Raw genomic sequence first — 16125 nt, 5'->3', positions numbered from 1 at the left:
AGAGGGCAAACATGCTGGGGCTCCCTGCACACTGCTGTATTCCGTATTCGGCACTCTGTCCTGCCGGGAGATGCCCAATATCCATCTGAGGCAGCGGAGGTGGAAACTGTTCAGCCGCTTTTCTTGGCTTGCGTAAGTTGTCCATGCTTCACTGCTGTAAACACCTGTTAATAGTGGTTAACCTGTTAGCACTGAAGTTGGGGAAAACCATGTTTTGCATCCCCAAATGAGAAAAAAAATGAATCTAATTGTTGAACTAGGCGGAGTCACCATTGCCAGTGATACCAAAAGCCAGACTTTGGATGGGTACCGTCTTCAAGATGGGCAACTACAATCACAACTAAATTGCTTTAGCTCCAGTTCAGATATGTTCACCATCTTACCCAGGTTATGTGGAATGCAAGGGAAGGCTTCCTGATTGTAATGGTAGGATGTTTTTTTAGTTCCCACAATGAGTCCCAAAATATGGCCACAAGTGTCCACAAGCAATCTCACTTGAGCAGTGTCCTGGTGGTTCTCCCTGGTGTGGCTCGCACCTTCACTCTCTTAAGCCCAAGCATCATTGACTTGAGTCTATCTGTTGAACAAGTAGTGTAGGCATCCATTATATGATCTGGTTTGCCCACCTCAAACACCTCTGCTAAAACTATCCACTACTTCAGGATCATCCTCAATAGCAAAAAATAGCTCAGGCTTCTTTTCTCCACTACTAAATTAAACCCTGCACCCCCAGCCCCTCTACCCACATCTCCAACAATAAAGGCGAGGAGCTCATGAACTTCTTTGTCACTAATGGTGAGACCATCTGTCCAGTGGTCTTCGCTGCTTTCCCCCTTACCCTTTCTCACCAAAAGAAAACAGGAATATGGACGATACTTGGGTAAAAAAAAAAATCTATTTCTGCAGATTACAACACCACTTTGTGAAATGAAAAATAAATGCAATAATGAATAAGGTATTGTGGATCGTACATTATTAGAGTGAAACAATAAGCAGCAGATAGTCATCACAGTTATGTCCTGCAAGCTGTGACACAGAAGAAAGTGTAAAAAGTAAGTGATTCTAAGGTATTCTCAGACAGAGATAATCCAAATTTCCATTATGACTCAGTGCTGTTGAGACACTGCTGTCATCTGAATTCCGTAAATGTTTGGCTTCGTAAGTTATTAAAAATCAGCTAACCATAGAATAGATAAATAAGACACAGTCGCACATAGAGCATCAAAGAATTTGCTATTCAGAGGCTGTTTTACAATATGATGTTGGTACAAACAGTCATGTTTGATTTTAACTATTCAAATTGTAGGCGGCAGTTGGTCCTTGTTGGTCCCATCAAGCTGTACTAATTCCTATGTGGATTGCTGGTTCTAAATGAATCCATGCTCAGGAGCAAGATATATTTACCTTTTTTGAGCATGTACTCTACTCCGAATGTGTAATGACCATGGGTTGACAATGAGTTATGCAATATTAGTAACACATTTGTTAATGTGTTTATATGAAATTCTTCTGCTTGATGTTTTAATGAAAGATGCTTCTGTTAAAATAACAGATAAAACAAATCATACCAATGTGTTAACACATTAATTACCGATCGCACAATGCAATTTTAACTTACTGGTTTATAACTAACATTTGTTTTAAAAATGTGATTTTGTATTTCCTGAATTAATTGAGTTTCATGTGCTTCTATAATCTCTGTTGCTAATGGAAGGTCTCCAGCTACAACAATTTCATATTCACAAAACAACAATAACATTGCGCTGTTAATGTAACAACATCTCCCAAGGCACTTCATAGGAGGATGGGAAAGTAAAATTTGACACCAAGCCGTATAAGGCGATATTAGGGCAGATGGTCATAAGCCTCATCAAAGAGGTAGGTTTGAAGGAGCATAAAAAGGAAAAAAGTGAGATAGTGTAGGGAGGGAAGTCCAGAGCTTAGAGCCTTAGCAGCGGAAGGCGCGGCCACCAATGGTGGGGCGATTAAAATCAAGGATTCTCAAGAGACCAGAATTAGAGGAGTACAAATATTTTTGAGGGCTGTGGGGCTGGAGGAAATTACAGAGATATGGAGGGCCGATGCCGAGGCGGGATTTGAAAACAAGGATGTGAATTTTGAAATTGAGGCATTGCTTGACCCAGAGCCAATGGAGGTCAGTGAGCACTGGGGTGATGGGTGAATGGGACTTGGTGCAAGTAAGGGCACGCCCAGTAGAGTTTTGGATGACCTTATGTTTATGGAGAGTTGAATCTGGGAGGCGAGCCAGAAGTGCATTAGAATAGTCAAGTCTACTTACTTTTTAATCAAAGCAAATGTTAATTATTTCCCCTATTCTAACACTATGATTTAAATTGCTTTGTTAAAATAATTTTACTTGGTACAAGTTTAGGATAAGAACATAAGAACATATAACCCCTCGAGCTTGCTGTGCCATTCAAAACGATCATGGCTGATCTTTTGCCTCAACTCCACATTCCTGCCAACTCCCCATATCTCTTGATTCCCTGAGAGATCAAAAATCTATCTATCTCAGCCTTAAATATACTCAATGATGGAGCATCCGCTACCCTCTTGGGTAGAGAATTCCAAAGATTCACAACCTTTTGAGTGAAGAAGTTTCTTATCATCTCAGTCGTAAATGATCGACCCCTTATCCTAAGACTGTGTCCCCATGTTCTAGATTCCCCAGCCAGGGGAAACAACCTCTCAGTGTCTTCCCTCTCAAACCCCTTCAGAATCTTGTATGTAGAAAGAACAAGACTCTCTTTGAGCTCAGAGATTACAGTGATCTGAACTATCACAGTTATTGATAGAGATCACATTTCGCTGCAGATCAAATCTGACCTGATCCCTTTGTAGGGAAGGAAACTTGATATGCCTTTTCAGGTCAAACATTACCCTCCACCTTTATGCAGGAAAGAATCAGCCTCAGCTTTAAGTGATATTTTAGATTCATCAAGACTCTGAGGCCAATTTTCATAGTCTCTGTCCAGTGGGAACAGGGTGATAGTGGACAAAAAATGGCAATGCCCCAATCTGCTCCTGCTATGGTCATCATCATTTTCACCAAAATGTGTGCATGAGCAGCCCAGGTCCCTACCTGCTTCACGGAGCCGGCTACCTCTAACATGCTGATTGAGGTCCCATGTTAGACGTTGAACAATGAGAGATCGCTTCTCGGCCTTTTGGCTAAGATCAAGTGTAGTATCTGTTCTTATCAGTGCTTATTTGATTGAGAAGAGACCATGATCATTGCCTTTTGATCCTGGGGAAGCTTTGAGTAAAATGGCTATAACCAATTTTCGAGCTTCGGGCCAGGGAGTGCGCAACACCGTTCGGGTGGTCGTGAAGGACAAGGAAGGAGATGCACCGGTCGATCGCACCTTCTTCATCAAGAAAATTCTCTTCGATTGCTGCGGATTTCAAGCGACGGACGTCTTCTGCCTGCAGGATTTCCCCAGCAGTGGATACTTCGACGTGACGTTCCGGAACGTGGCGGGATGCATCAAGTTCCTGAAGGCGTTCAAGGAGAAAGGGGACCGGGCGCCACTGTCGATCCTCACAGCGGAGCCGCTCTTCACGCTTCCGTCACAACGGGACCGGGTGGTGACGATTCACCTCTACAACCCCCATGTTTCGGTGGTGGATGTACTCACCTTTCTCGCCAGGTACGTCGAGGTGGCCGGCAGCAGCACTGATGTCAAGGACCCCTTTGGGATTTGGACCAGCAAGCGGCAGGTCAAGGTGACATTGAAGGTAGATCCCAGTGGAGCCATCATCCACCCTCCCTCCAGCTTTGCTATCGGGGGAAGTCGAGGCTTCTTGGTCTACGCTGGGCAGCCCAGAGTTTGCCGCACCTGTGGCAAATCTGGTCACATGGCAGCCAACTGCAGCACGGTTGTTTGCAAGAACTGCAAGGAGGAAGGCCATCAGACCAAGGACTGCAAGCAGACTAAGTGTTGCAACTTGTGCGGTGCGGCAGGCCATCTCTACAAGACCTGCCCCAAACGTTGCCTCAGCTATGCTCAGGCGGCAAGGTCCAAGGAAAGGCCGGGAGAAGGTTCGACGAAGGCGTCCGCTGTTCGAAAGGAGACCAGCAACCTTCTCCGCAGTGAGGAACTTCAACCTGAGAAGGAAGGGGAGGCAGCTGAAACCAATGACCCAGCACCTACCCAGCGCCCGGAAACCCCTCCTCCACAGACAGAATCAATGGAGGAGGAGGCAGCAGATGGACAAACAGGTCAGTGGCAAGTGGTCCAGAGGAAAACCACAAAGAAAAAACATCCCAAAGCCACCACCCAAACCAGTGGCAAGAGGAGGCTCTCTTCTGAATCAGACTGCAACAACTCCTCTTCACTGGACGGGGAAATGCTGGAACGACAGCCCCTTCAAAAGAGGCGGCAGAACTCCGAGATGGATGATAAAGCATCCCAGCCCCCAGGCACTGGAAGCTGTGATGGGCCCGGCGTGCCCCAACCCCAATGCCCCACACGTAACGACGTGGCCAACGCATCTCAGCTCCGGGACACCGGGAGCAAAGACACGTCTGGCGCCCCTGAGCTCCGGGAGACCGGGAGCTGTGATGTTTTCGAGGATGAACAGATGGAAGCAGCTGAGGACAACCCAATCCTCTCTGCCTACAAGACCCCCCCGATGTCACCCGAGCGGCACAAACCCTGCATGAAAAATCAGGAGGGGTTTCTGAGCCCAACCAACGTGAAACGGCTTGCGCACACGATGGGTATGCAGGAACATCCTGAAGGACTGGGACTAGCGAGGACAAATGGTATGGGAAGCAACAACTAATTTTTAGTAAAAAATGGGTGTAAGAATTGCTTCCATTAATGTGTGTAGCATTAAATCTACTGCGCGATGTGTTTCAACCTTGGATTACCTTGCCAAGGTCAAAGCTGACCTACTGTTTCTGCAGGAGTGTGGAATACCACACCTCAGCACCTACAGGTCGCGATGGTGGTCCCACGGGCCATCGATCTGGTCGGGGGGTAATGACTGCCGTTCCTCCGGCCTGGGTATTCTGCTGCGGGGAGGTAACTTCACCATCTCCGAAGTTAAGGAGGTGGTGGGCGGCCGCCTCCTCGTAGCAGACGTGAGGTACAACAACGCTCCGCTCCGGTTGATCAACGTGTACGCCCCAGTACAACGCAGCGAGCGGCTGACCGTCTTCCAGCAGCTCCCACTGCTGCTGGCGACGTCCAGGCCGGTCATCCTAGGCGGTGACTTCAACTGCATCATCGATGCGGCTGGACGATCTGGCAGTGACGACAGCAAACTGGACGCTATGTCCAGATTCCTAATAGAAACAGTTAAGGATGCCAAACTGCACGACGTCTTCAGCAAACCTGCAGACGGAGCGCAGCGCAGATACACATGGTCAAGATCGGACGGGTCTGCCCGTTCCAGGATTGACTTCCTGTTTGCGTCCCGTGCTGTCACGGTCGGATCCACCGACGTCAAGCCAGTGTTCTTCTCCGACCACTGCCTCTTACTGGCCGACTGTCACTTACAGGACGACCAGCGGGTTGGCAGAGGGACGTGGAAGCTCAATGCGACACTGCTGACCCCAGAGAATGTTGAGGAACTCAAAAGGGATTACAAAGGTTGGAGGACCGTGAAACCCCTCTTTGAGTCTCCAGTTCACTGGTGGGAAGCGATTAAGGAGAACATCAAGAGGTTCTTCATCCACAAAGGTGTTCAGAAGGCAAGAGAGAGACAGAGGGAACTGTCCCGACTCCAGAAAATTATGCAAAATTTACTCCGGTTGCAGTCAATGGGGGTCGAGGTCAAGGAGGACCTCCAAGAGGTGAAGAGCCAGCAGGCCTCGCTCTTTGCCAAGGAGGCCTCCAAGATCATCTTCCAGTCCAGAGTCCGCTCCATCGAGCAGGATGAGACATGCTCGCGTTACTTCTTCCAAAAGGTACACAGAGAGAGCTCTGTTATCAGCAGCCTGAAGGAAGAAGATGGCTCGGTAACGTCTTTGCAGTCCGACATACTAAGGATCAGCAAATCCTTTTATGCTGGGCTGTATGACACGAAGCCCACAGACAGCAGAGCCTCCCAGTCCTTCCTGTCATCTATCACAGAGGTCTTAGATGACAGCAGGAGGGAGAGACTGGACAAGCCGCTAACTCTGGACGAGCTGACAAAGGCCGTTGAGTCTTTCGAGACGAGTAAAACTCCCGGGAGCGACGGCTTACCGGTCGAGTTGTACTCGGCCCTGTGGGACTGGGTCGGCCCGGACCTGCTGGAAGTATACGAGAGTATGCTCCTGGCCGGCAGCATGTCAGAATCCATGAGAAAAGGCATCATCACCCTCATTTACAAGCAGAAGGGGGAGAGGGCAGAAATCAGAAATTGGCGGCCCATCTCACTGCTTAATGTTGATTACAAGATTCTGTCCAAAGTCATAGCCAGTCGAGTCAAGTCTGCTCTGGAGTTGGTGATTCACCCTGATCAGACCTGTACTGTACCCGGCAGGAAGATCTCTGATAGTCTCGCGCTACTCAGGGATACGATCGCCTACGTATGGGACAGGAGGGTGGACACCTGCCTCATCAGATTGGACCAGGAGAAGGCTTTTGACAGGATATCGCACACCTACATGATGGACGTGCTTTCCAAAATGAGGTTTGGGGAGGGAATCTGCAATTGGATCCAACTGCTCTACACAAACATCAGTAGCGCAGTCTCAATCAACGGGTGGGAATCGGAAAGTTTCCCGATCAAATCTGGAGTCAGACAGGGCTGCCCTCTGTCCCCGGTCTTGTTTGTTTGCTGTATTGAACCCTTTGCTGAGTCTATTAGGAAGGATGCGAGCATAAGAGGGGTGACAATCCCAGGCAGCGGAGGCACTCAGGTCAAAATCTCCCTGTACATGGATAACGTCGCCGTTTTCTGCTCGGATCCGCTGTCCGTGCGCAGACTGATGAGCATCTGCGACCAGTTCGAACTGGCCTCGGGAGCCAAAGTTAACCACGGCAAGAGCGAGGCCATGTTCTTTGGCAACTGGGCTGACCGATCCTTTGTCCCCTTCACCGTCAGGTCAGACTACCTGAAGTTGCTGGGGATATGGTTCGGAAGGGCCGGGGCGTGCACCAAAACATGGGAGGAGCGAGTAGCCAAGGTACGACAAAAGTTGGGCATGTGGGGGCAGCGATCGCTCTCCATTGTGGGTAAGAACCTGGTCATCAGGTGCGAGGCGCTCACGTTGTTGCTCTACGTGGCGCAGGTCTGGCCCATACCCCACTCCTGCGCCGTGGCAGTCACCCGAGCCATTTTCCGCTTCGTCTGGGGATCTAAAATGGACCGGGTCCGGAGGGACACGATGTTCAAATCTCTGGACAAGGGCGGGAAAAATGTACCCAACGCGGCCCTCATCCTGATGACCACCTTCGTGTGCGGCTGCATCAAGCTGTGTGTAGATCCCCAGTACGCAAACTCCAAGTGTCACTACGGGCTGAGGATCTATCTGTCCCCGGTGTTGCGAAGGATGGGCCTGGTCACATTGCCGCGGAACGCTCCGTGCAGTTGGGCGGTGCCGTACCACCTATCCTTCGTGGAGCAGTTTCTGCGGGAAAACACTTTTGACCACCGGTCCATCAGGCAGTGGTCTGCACGGAATGTCCTCAAGGCCCTACGGGAAAAGGAAACGGTGGATCATGTCGGATGGTTCCCCGAGCAGACCGTCAAAGTCATTTGGCGGAATGCCTCATCACCAGAACTTTCAAACAAGCACCAAGACGTAGCTTGGCTGGTGGTGAGAAGGGCCCTCCCCGTCAGATCCTTCATGCACACCCGAAGTCTCGCCCCCTCCGCACAGTGCCCCCGCGTTGGCTGTGGTGGGGAAGAGACGGTCGCCCACCTCCTCCTGGAATGTGCCTTTGCAAAGCAGGTGTGGAAAAAGATGCAGTGGTTTTTGTCAAGGTTCATCCCAAGCAGCTCTGTAACACAGGAGTCTGTGCTCTACGGGCTGTTCCCAGGAACGCACACCGAGACAAACATCAACTGCTGCTGGAGGACTATCAATTCGGTGAAAGACGCCCTTTGGTCTGCCCGAAACTTGCTGGTCTTCCAGCGCAAAGAGTTGTCCACCACCGAATGTTGCAGACTGGCACATTCCAAGGTCCAGGACTACGTGCTGAGGGACGCACTAAAGCTTGGGGCAGCCGCAGCAAAGGCTCAATGGGGAAAGACCACAGTGTAAGGTTCCCCCACCAAGCTGGACTGAGGGGCTGGATCCATGGGAAACCCCTCGAACTGTATCGTTAATATTCTCAATTGCTGTAAATGTAAAACTGTAATTGACATGACAATTGTGAAAAGGAAGGGTTGGGAAGAAACTCATGACAGTATTGAAGGAAACTGATCTCACTTGCAATGTTTGTATTTTTTGGTGCTGTTTGGAAACTGTCTGGCAATGTAATTTTTACAGATGTTTATGAATAAAGTATATTTTGGAAATAAAAAAAAAAGTTGAACAATGAGATTACAATGTTTAGCACAAAGCTATCCGGCATTTTGCGGCCTAACCAATGGCCCTCAGCAGAACTTCAGCAGGCTGCTGATATAATAAAGAGCAGCTCAGGAAAGCTTTTGTTGAAAATGTTTTCTGGGTTAAGAGGAGCATGATTGAACGGCAAATAGTAACTGGAGCAGCAGTGCATCAATTTACAGCCAAAAGTCCAGAGTGAAACCAATGTTGAAGTTATTCAGTTCTTCCCTTGCATTCAGTAACCATTATGCAACTCTCCTCTTATTCCAAATAACTGCATACATAATGGACCAGATTTTACTCAAGTAGGGCATTGCATGACATGACCCATTAGTTAAACATTTTCCCTCAACCATTCAAATCAAAATATTGTTGCAGCACAAATTGCTGGAAGTGGGAACTGATAATGCGGCTAGGGTGATAATGAAGGGCGATCTAAAGGATGAAGTAAAAAGTCCAATCCGGTTCTCGCTACAGGATGCCGAGCTGCGGCAATTCCTGAGCCCCTCCATTAACCCACTGCCACCAAAAAGAGGAGCAGGGAGTTCTCCCAGTGTCCCAACCAATATTGCTTTTTTCATTATTCGTTCAGGGGATATGGGCATCGCTGGCTAGGCCAGCGTTTATTGTCCATCCCTAATTGCCCTTGAGAAGGTGGTGGTGATCTGCCTTCTTGAACCACTGCAGTCCTTGGGGTATAAGTACATCGACAGTGCTGTTAGGAAGGGAGTTCCAGGATCTGACCCAGTGACAGTGAAGGAATGGCGATATAATTCCAAGTCAGGATGGTCTGTGGCTTGGAGGGGAACTTGCAGATGGTGGTGTCCCCATGCATCTGCTGCCCTTGTCCATCTAGGTGGTAGAGGTCGCGGATTTGGAAAGTGCTGTCGAAGGAGCCTTGGTGAGTTGCTGCAGTGCATCTTGTAGATGGTACATACTGCTGCATCTGGGTGTTTGTGGTGGAGGGAGTGAATGTTGAAGGTGGTGGATGGGGTGCTATTCAAGCGGGCTGCTCAGTCCTGGATGGTGTTGAGCTTCTCAAGTTGTTGTTGGAGCTGCACCCATCCAGGCAAATCAAGAGTATTCCATCACACTCCTGACTTGTGCCTTGCAGATGGTGGACAAGCATTGGGGAGACAGGAGGTGAGTTGCTGAATTCCCAGCGTCTGATCTGTTCTTGTAGCCAGAGCATTTATGTGGCTAGTCCAGTTCAGTTTCTGGTCAACGGTAACCCCCCGGATGTTGATAGGTGGGGATTCAGCAATGGTGATGCTGTTGAATATCAAGGGGAGATGGTCAGAATCGCTCTTGTTTGAGATGGTATTTTTCTCAACCAAAACTCAAAAAAACAAAAGAAAACAGATTAACTGGTCATTCATCTCATGCCTGTCTGTGGGATCTTGCTCTGCGCAAAATGGCTTCCATAACAATGAAGTCACTGCGCTTCTGAGTAATTCACTGTATGTGAAGAATGTTGACACAGTTCTGAGAGATGTGATAAGATGCTATTATAAAACTTTCCTAAACTTTTCCTGCAAAATCTAAAACTTAACTTCTCAAGTCATTGCTTGGGGAACAATTAACAGATTCCTATACTCTTTTGTTGGCCTTTAGTTAATGCTGCGTATTAATTTGCTACACGTAGCATTCAAAGTCAGAGTGAAAATGGAATTTTCGAACATGATTTTAAATGCACATACACATAGTAACACTGCATCAGCAAGCTGATGGGTAGGAAAGTCTATTCGAGTTTGTAAATTGCTCCCTAGTTAGTAATTGGAGGAGCGGATGCTTGTTTTCCCTTAATTAGATTTTGTAACATTTCATTTTAACGGGTATGCACAATCATACTGCAGCAGTACACTGCATTGTGGTAAATTATACATAATATGTATTTATGTTTTAATTATTAAATATAATGTCCATAGCATTAAACAGAACACATGTATATTGTCTTTGTTGATAACTCGTTTATTAGAAGTTTCTTCTGTTCACAATACTAATCGAAAGTCACTGTCATACGATGACTGTCTCTCTGAACTCGGATGTGAAACAATTTATCAATTAGATGGTAAATATGTCCGCTAGGTCTGATGAATATCAACAAGCATCATTAAAAACATCATTCAAGCTATCAAAGTGCATTCATTTAAGCAAAGACAGCAGTAACTTCAAACTGCAGGAATCCAAGACCATCAGAGGTAATCTTCCAGCACTTAAAATTACCTACTGAAATGGGGTACCACAAATGTCTGATCTCCATCAATGCATCTGAGCAAGAGTCTTTAAGGAGACTGAGGATAATCAGAGCTGTCATGACAGATATCAGTCATCTGTTGCAATCACGCTTCACCACCTGAGTCGCACTGTGAATGGAATGTGTTGAGCAAGCTGAGGCAGCGGTGGTACACCATTTAGATAGGCAGTTTCACGTGCACCACTGATAATCTTGGCTTTCTGCAGTTAGAAAATGCTGTTGTCTCTGCTTCTCCTCTTCAAAGTCGACAAGTGCCTCAGAATGATTGATTACTGCCCATCAATGTTACATAATTGGGTCCTTCCTGTCCCCTACAGGTGAGGCAGTTTTCTATCTTCCACTGCATCAGGAAGATGATGGATGCTTTTCTGAGTTGTATATAACCAGCAGTACAGCAGAAACATTGTTTCTGCATACGTCTACCTTTGTCAGAGTGCAGAAAATGATTGGTTGCCCCTTAGTAGCCATTTGATTCCCCATCGACCACAGCAAGGGAGTCCACTCCTTTAGCATACTGGTATTTTGTGACCACCAGTGGTACATAATGCATCAATGTCCATTTTCCTGCAATGCCCATGGTTTTTTGCAGCAATCCACTATTCTTCTCATTTTCAGTGGCTATGGTGAAATGGCAAGTTAACTTCTTGGCAACAATTTGGGCTGAATTTTATCAGCTCTCCAGGGAGGAAGGTGGGGGGGCGGGTGGTGGCGGGTATGGGGGGGCCATAAAATTGTGAGGAAAGCCGAGGGGGAGGAGTGGAGTGTCCGTCACCTTCCCAACACCATTGAATTTTGTCACGGGTGGGGAAGGTCAAGGATGGCTCTCCCACCCATTGGCCAATTGAGGTCCTTAAGTGGCCACATGGGAGGTTGTCCAGTAAAATCAGGCGGCCTCCCTGTGAGCTTATGGTTGGTGCCTTCCTGCTTGGGCAATCTGTACTGGAGGGCCCCCCAAAGGCTACACCCAGGCCACCACCACCTATCCCCCCACCCTCACCAACCACCGCCCCCCATTAACCCCAACCCCATACACTACCCCTTGCCGGGGCCTGCCGAGGCTGGTGTCCGTGTTGCCTCTTCTGGCTGGGTGCAGTCCCAGCGGTGATCATCACTCCCGGTGGCGCTGCTGAGACTGCTGAGCTGCCAGCCCTCTGATTGGTTGGTAACTCTCAGAGGCAGGATCCCCATCCCTCAAAGGGCAGGAACCCTGGCTCCAGGCAGTTAATGGCCTGAGTGCCATAAAATGCAGCCGGTGTCCTCCAAATAGCCGATGTGGGGATCCCCTGCCTTTCTGGCCTGGTGTTGCGGCAACCGCCCTCTACAGAAAATTCAACCCTTTGTGTGTCATGCAACCATGGCCTATATCACCAATAAGAAACCAATTACTGCACCAATATCCTTTACTATGAGGCCCAAATCATATCCTAACTGAGCAGACTTTTAGGTCATTTAAAGAGTCGGGGTGGCTCACGCTCTCCCCTCCCCAATCACGTGGAGGGGGCAGGCTGTCCTTCCCCAGCAATGGTGTCAGCTGCCTGAGCGTAGGCGCTGGCATCATTTTTAAAGAGCAGCCATCCCTGCAGGCTCATTTAAATTTTTAAAGAAGTATGCCCCCAAAAATATACAATTAATTTCTAATGCCATTCCCCCTCCAATAACATTTACATTAATTATTTGCCCTTCCCCCCCAAAAACACTTAGCTTTGTGACCTTCCCCCCACCCCCAGACTGCAAAAAGTCTGAAGGTCACCCGTTCCCACCATCCCCTACACCCATTATGTTTATTTGACCCCATCTTCCCCCCACCCCACAGAAAATATTAACTGCTCCCCCTGCCCACCACTGTCACGCTGCTTTACCCCGGAATTCTGGCTGCCATACCGAAGATCGTGGCAGGTCCGGGAAATTGAAGGTAAGTCCATTTAAATGTATTTACTTAGTGAATTTAAATATTTAAATTCAGGTCTCGTTGCCCAGCGGCGGGGGCTAGGGGAGGTCCGCCATGGAGCCTCGCCACTGCTGGGAGCATTGGTCTGGGCCCTCCCGGCGTCGAGGTCCATGGTGGCCTCTTCCGAACTCATCTTCAGGAAACCCCCCACCACGGATCACGATACCGGGGGGACAACAAGATCCAGCCCAGTGTTTCTGGTCCCAAGAATGTTCACGAGGAACTTTATAATATGTACATTCTTTGATGTCCATGTATGACGTGTAAAGCACATTGCCATTTCTTTGGCTCCTTACCTTCTCTTGCATTTGGCTTTTTCAGGCTGCAGGACATTCTGAAGGGGGAGGGGGAGCAGTCAGAAGTCGTGGTACACATTGGTACCAATGACATAGGTAAAAAGAGGGATGAGGTCCTGCAACAAGAATTTAGGGAGCTAGGTAGCAGATTAAAAAGCAGGATCTCAAAGGTTGTAATCTTTGGATTACTCCCCGGTGCCACATACTAGTGAGAATAGGAATAGGACGATAGAGCAGATGAATATGTGGCTGAAGAGATGGTGCAGGAGGAAGGGCTTTAGTTTCCTGGATCACTGGGTCTGTTTCTGGCAAAGGTGGGACCTGTACAAGTTGGACAGGTTGCACTTGAACCTGAATGGGACCAACATCCTTGCTGGGAGGTTTGTTAGTGCTGTTGTGGGGGGTGGGGGGGTTTAAACAAATTTGGAAGGGGAATGGAATACAGAGCGGAGGTATAATAGGGAGTGATACACAGTCAAATATAGAAGAGAAACTGAGTCAGTCTGGAAGGCAGAGCAAATATAGACCTGTTAAGGCACAAGCGAAAAATGCAAGGTTGGATTGCATCTATTTTAATGCAAGGAGTCTTACTAGTAAGGCAGATGAATTGAGGGCGTTGATTAGCACATGGGATTATGATATTGTTGCTATCACAGAGACATGGTTGAGGGAGGGGCAGGACTGGCAGCTCAATATAACAGGGTATGGAATCCTCAGGCGTGACAGGTGAGGAGAAGAGGAGGTGGCATTGCACTGTTGATCAAGGAGTCAATTACTGCAGTAAGGAGGGATGATATCTTAGAAGGTTCCTCAAATGAGGCCATATGGGTAGAACTTAAAAACAAAAAGGGGGCAATCACTTTGCTGGGAGTGTACTAAAGGCCTCCAAACAATCAGGGAGAGATAGAGGAACAGATATGTAGGTAAATCTCAGAGTGGTGTAAAAATAATAGTAGGGGATTTCAACTTAGCTAACATCAACTGGGATTGTCTTAGTGTAAAAGGCTTAAAGGGGGCAGAATTCTTAAAATGAATACAGGAGAGCTTTTCGAGACAGTATGTAGAAAGTCCTACAAGAGAAGGGGCAGTACTGGACCTAATCTTAGGGAACAAAGCTGGACAAGTAGTAGAAGTGTCAGTGGGGGAGCATTTCAGGAAGAGTGACCATAACTCTGTAAGATTTAAAGTAATTACGGAAAAGGACAAAGAAGGTTCGGAAATAAAGGTACTGAATTGGGGAAAGCCAATTTCAATATGATAAAAAAGGATCTGGCCAAAGTGGACTGGGAGCAGCTACTTGTAGGAAAGTTGACATCAGACCAGTGGGAGTCATTCAAACTGGAAATAGTGAGGGTTCAGAGCCAACATGTACCCGTTAAGGTGAAGGGTAGGACCACAAGTCCAGGGAAACCTGGATGTCAAGGGATACAGAGGATTGGATCAGGAAAAGAAAAGAAAGCTTATGGTAGATTCGGAGCACTGAAAACAGCAGAGGCACTGGAGGAGTATAGAAAGTGTAGGGGAGGTACTAAAAAAGTAATTAGGAGAGCGAAGAGGGGACATGAAAAAACACTGGCAGGCAAGATAAAGGAAAATCCGAAGGCATTTTATAAGTATATTAAGGGCAAGAGGATAACCAGGGCAAGAGTGGGGCCCATTAGGGACCAAAGTGGCAATCTTTGTGTGGAGCCGGAGGACATAGGTGAGGTTTTAAATGATTACTTTTCATCTGTGTTCACTATGGAGAAGGACGATGTAGGTGTAGAGATCAGGGAGGGGTATTGTGATATACATGAACATATTAGCATTGAAAGGGAGGAAGTATTAGCTGTTTTAGCGGGCTTAAAAGTGGATAAATCCGAGGCCCAGATGAGATATATCCCAAGCTGTTATGTGGGGCAAGGGAAGAGATAGCAGGGGCTCTGACACAAATTTTCAAATCCTCTCTGGCCACAGGAGAGGTACCAGAGGACTGGAGGACAGCGAATGTGGTATCATTATTCAAGAAGGGTAGTAGGGATAAAGCAGGTAATTACAGGCCGGTGAGTCTAACATCAGTGGTTAGGAAACAATTCTGAGGGTCAGGATTAATTTCCACTTGTAGAGATTCAGGGATTAATCAGGGATAGTCAGCATGGCTTAGTCAGGGGGAGATCGTGTCTAACTAACTTGATTGAATTTTTTGAGGCGGTGACTAGATGTGTCGATGAGGGTAAAGCATTTGATATAGTCTACACATGGACTTCAGTAAGGCTTTTGATAAAGTCCCGCATGGGAGATTGGTTAAGAAGGTAAGAGCCCATAGGATCCAGGGCAATTTGGTAAATTGGATCTAAAATTGGCTTAGTGGCAGGAGGCAGAGGGTGATAGTCGAGGGTTGTTTTTGTGAGTGGAAGCCTGTGACTAGTGGTGTACTGCAGGGATTGGTGCTGGGGCCCTTGCTGTTTGTAGTGTACATTAATGATTTAGACATGAATATAGGAGGTATGATAAGTAAGTTCACAGATGACACGAAAATTGGTGGTGTCCTAAATAGAGAGGAGGAAAGCTTTAGATTACAGAACGATATAGATGGGCTGGTAAGATGGGCAGACATTGGCAAATGGAATTTAATCCTGAGAAGTGTGAGGTTATGCATCTTGGGAGGACTAACAAGGCAAGGGAATATTGGACCCTAGGAAGTACAGAAGGTCAGAGGGACCTTGGTGTACTTGTGCATAGATCACTGAAGGCAGCAGCACAGGTAGATAAGGTGGTTAGGAAGGCATATGGGATACTTGCCTTTATCAGCCGATGCATAGAATATAAGAGCAGGGAGGTTATGATACAGCTGCATAAAATGCTAGTTGGGCCACAGCTGGAGTACTGTGTATAGTTCTGGGCACCACACTATAGGAAGGATGTGATTGCACTGGAGAGGGTGCAGAGGAGATTCACCAGGATGTTGCCTGGGCTGGAGCATTTCAGCTATGAAGAGAGACTGAAAAGGCGAGGTTGTTTTCCTTAGAGCAGAGAAGTCTGAGGGGGGACATGATTGAGGTATACAAAATTATGAGGGGCATTGATAGGTTAGATAGGAAGAAACTTTTTCCCTTAGCAGAGGGATCAGTAA

The 16125-nt window shown here is 47.5% G+C and overlaps 1 pseudogene; it reads left to right on the top strand.

Annotated features, from left to right (window-relative positions):
• The first annotated feature begins 3172 nt into the window (after positions 1–3172).
• On the top strand, positions 3173–3281 carry LOC137372459 (U2 spliceosomal RNA; annotated as a pseudogene).
• Positions 3282–16125: the final 12844 nt, after the last annotated feature.

This window comes from Heterodontus francisci, chromosome 7, assembly GCF_036365525.1.
Source record: "Heterodontus francisci isolate sHetFra1 chromosome 7, sHetFra1.hap1, whole genome shotgun sequence".
Lineage (NCBI taxonomy): Eukaryota > Metazoa > Chordata > Chondrichthyes > Heterodontiformes > Heterodontidae > Heterodontus > Heterodontus francisci.
The sequence above is the reverse complement of the archived record's forward strand: the minus strand, read 5'-3'. Positions and strand labels throughout refer to the sequence as shown.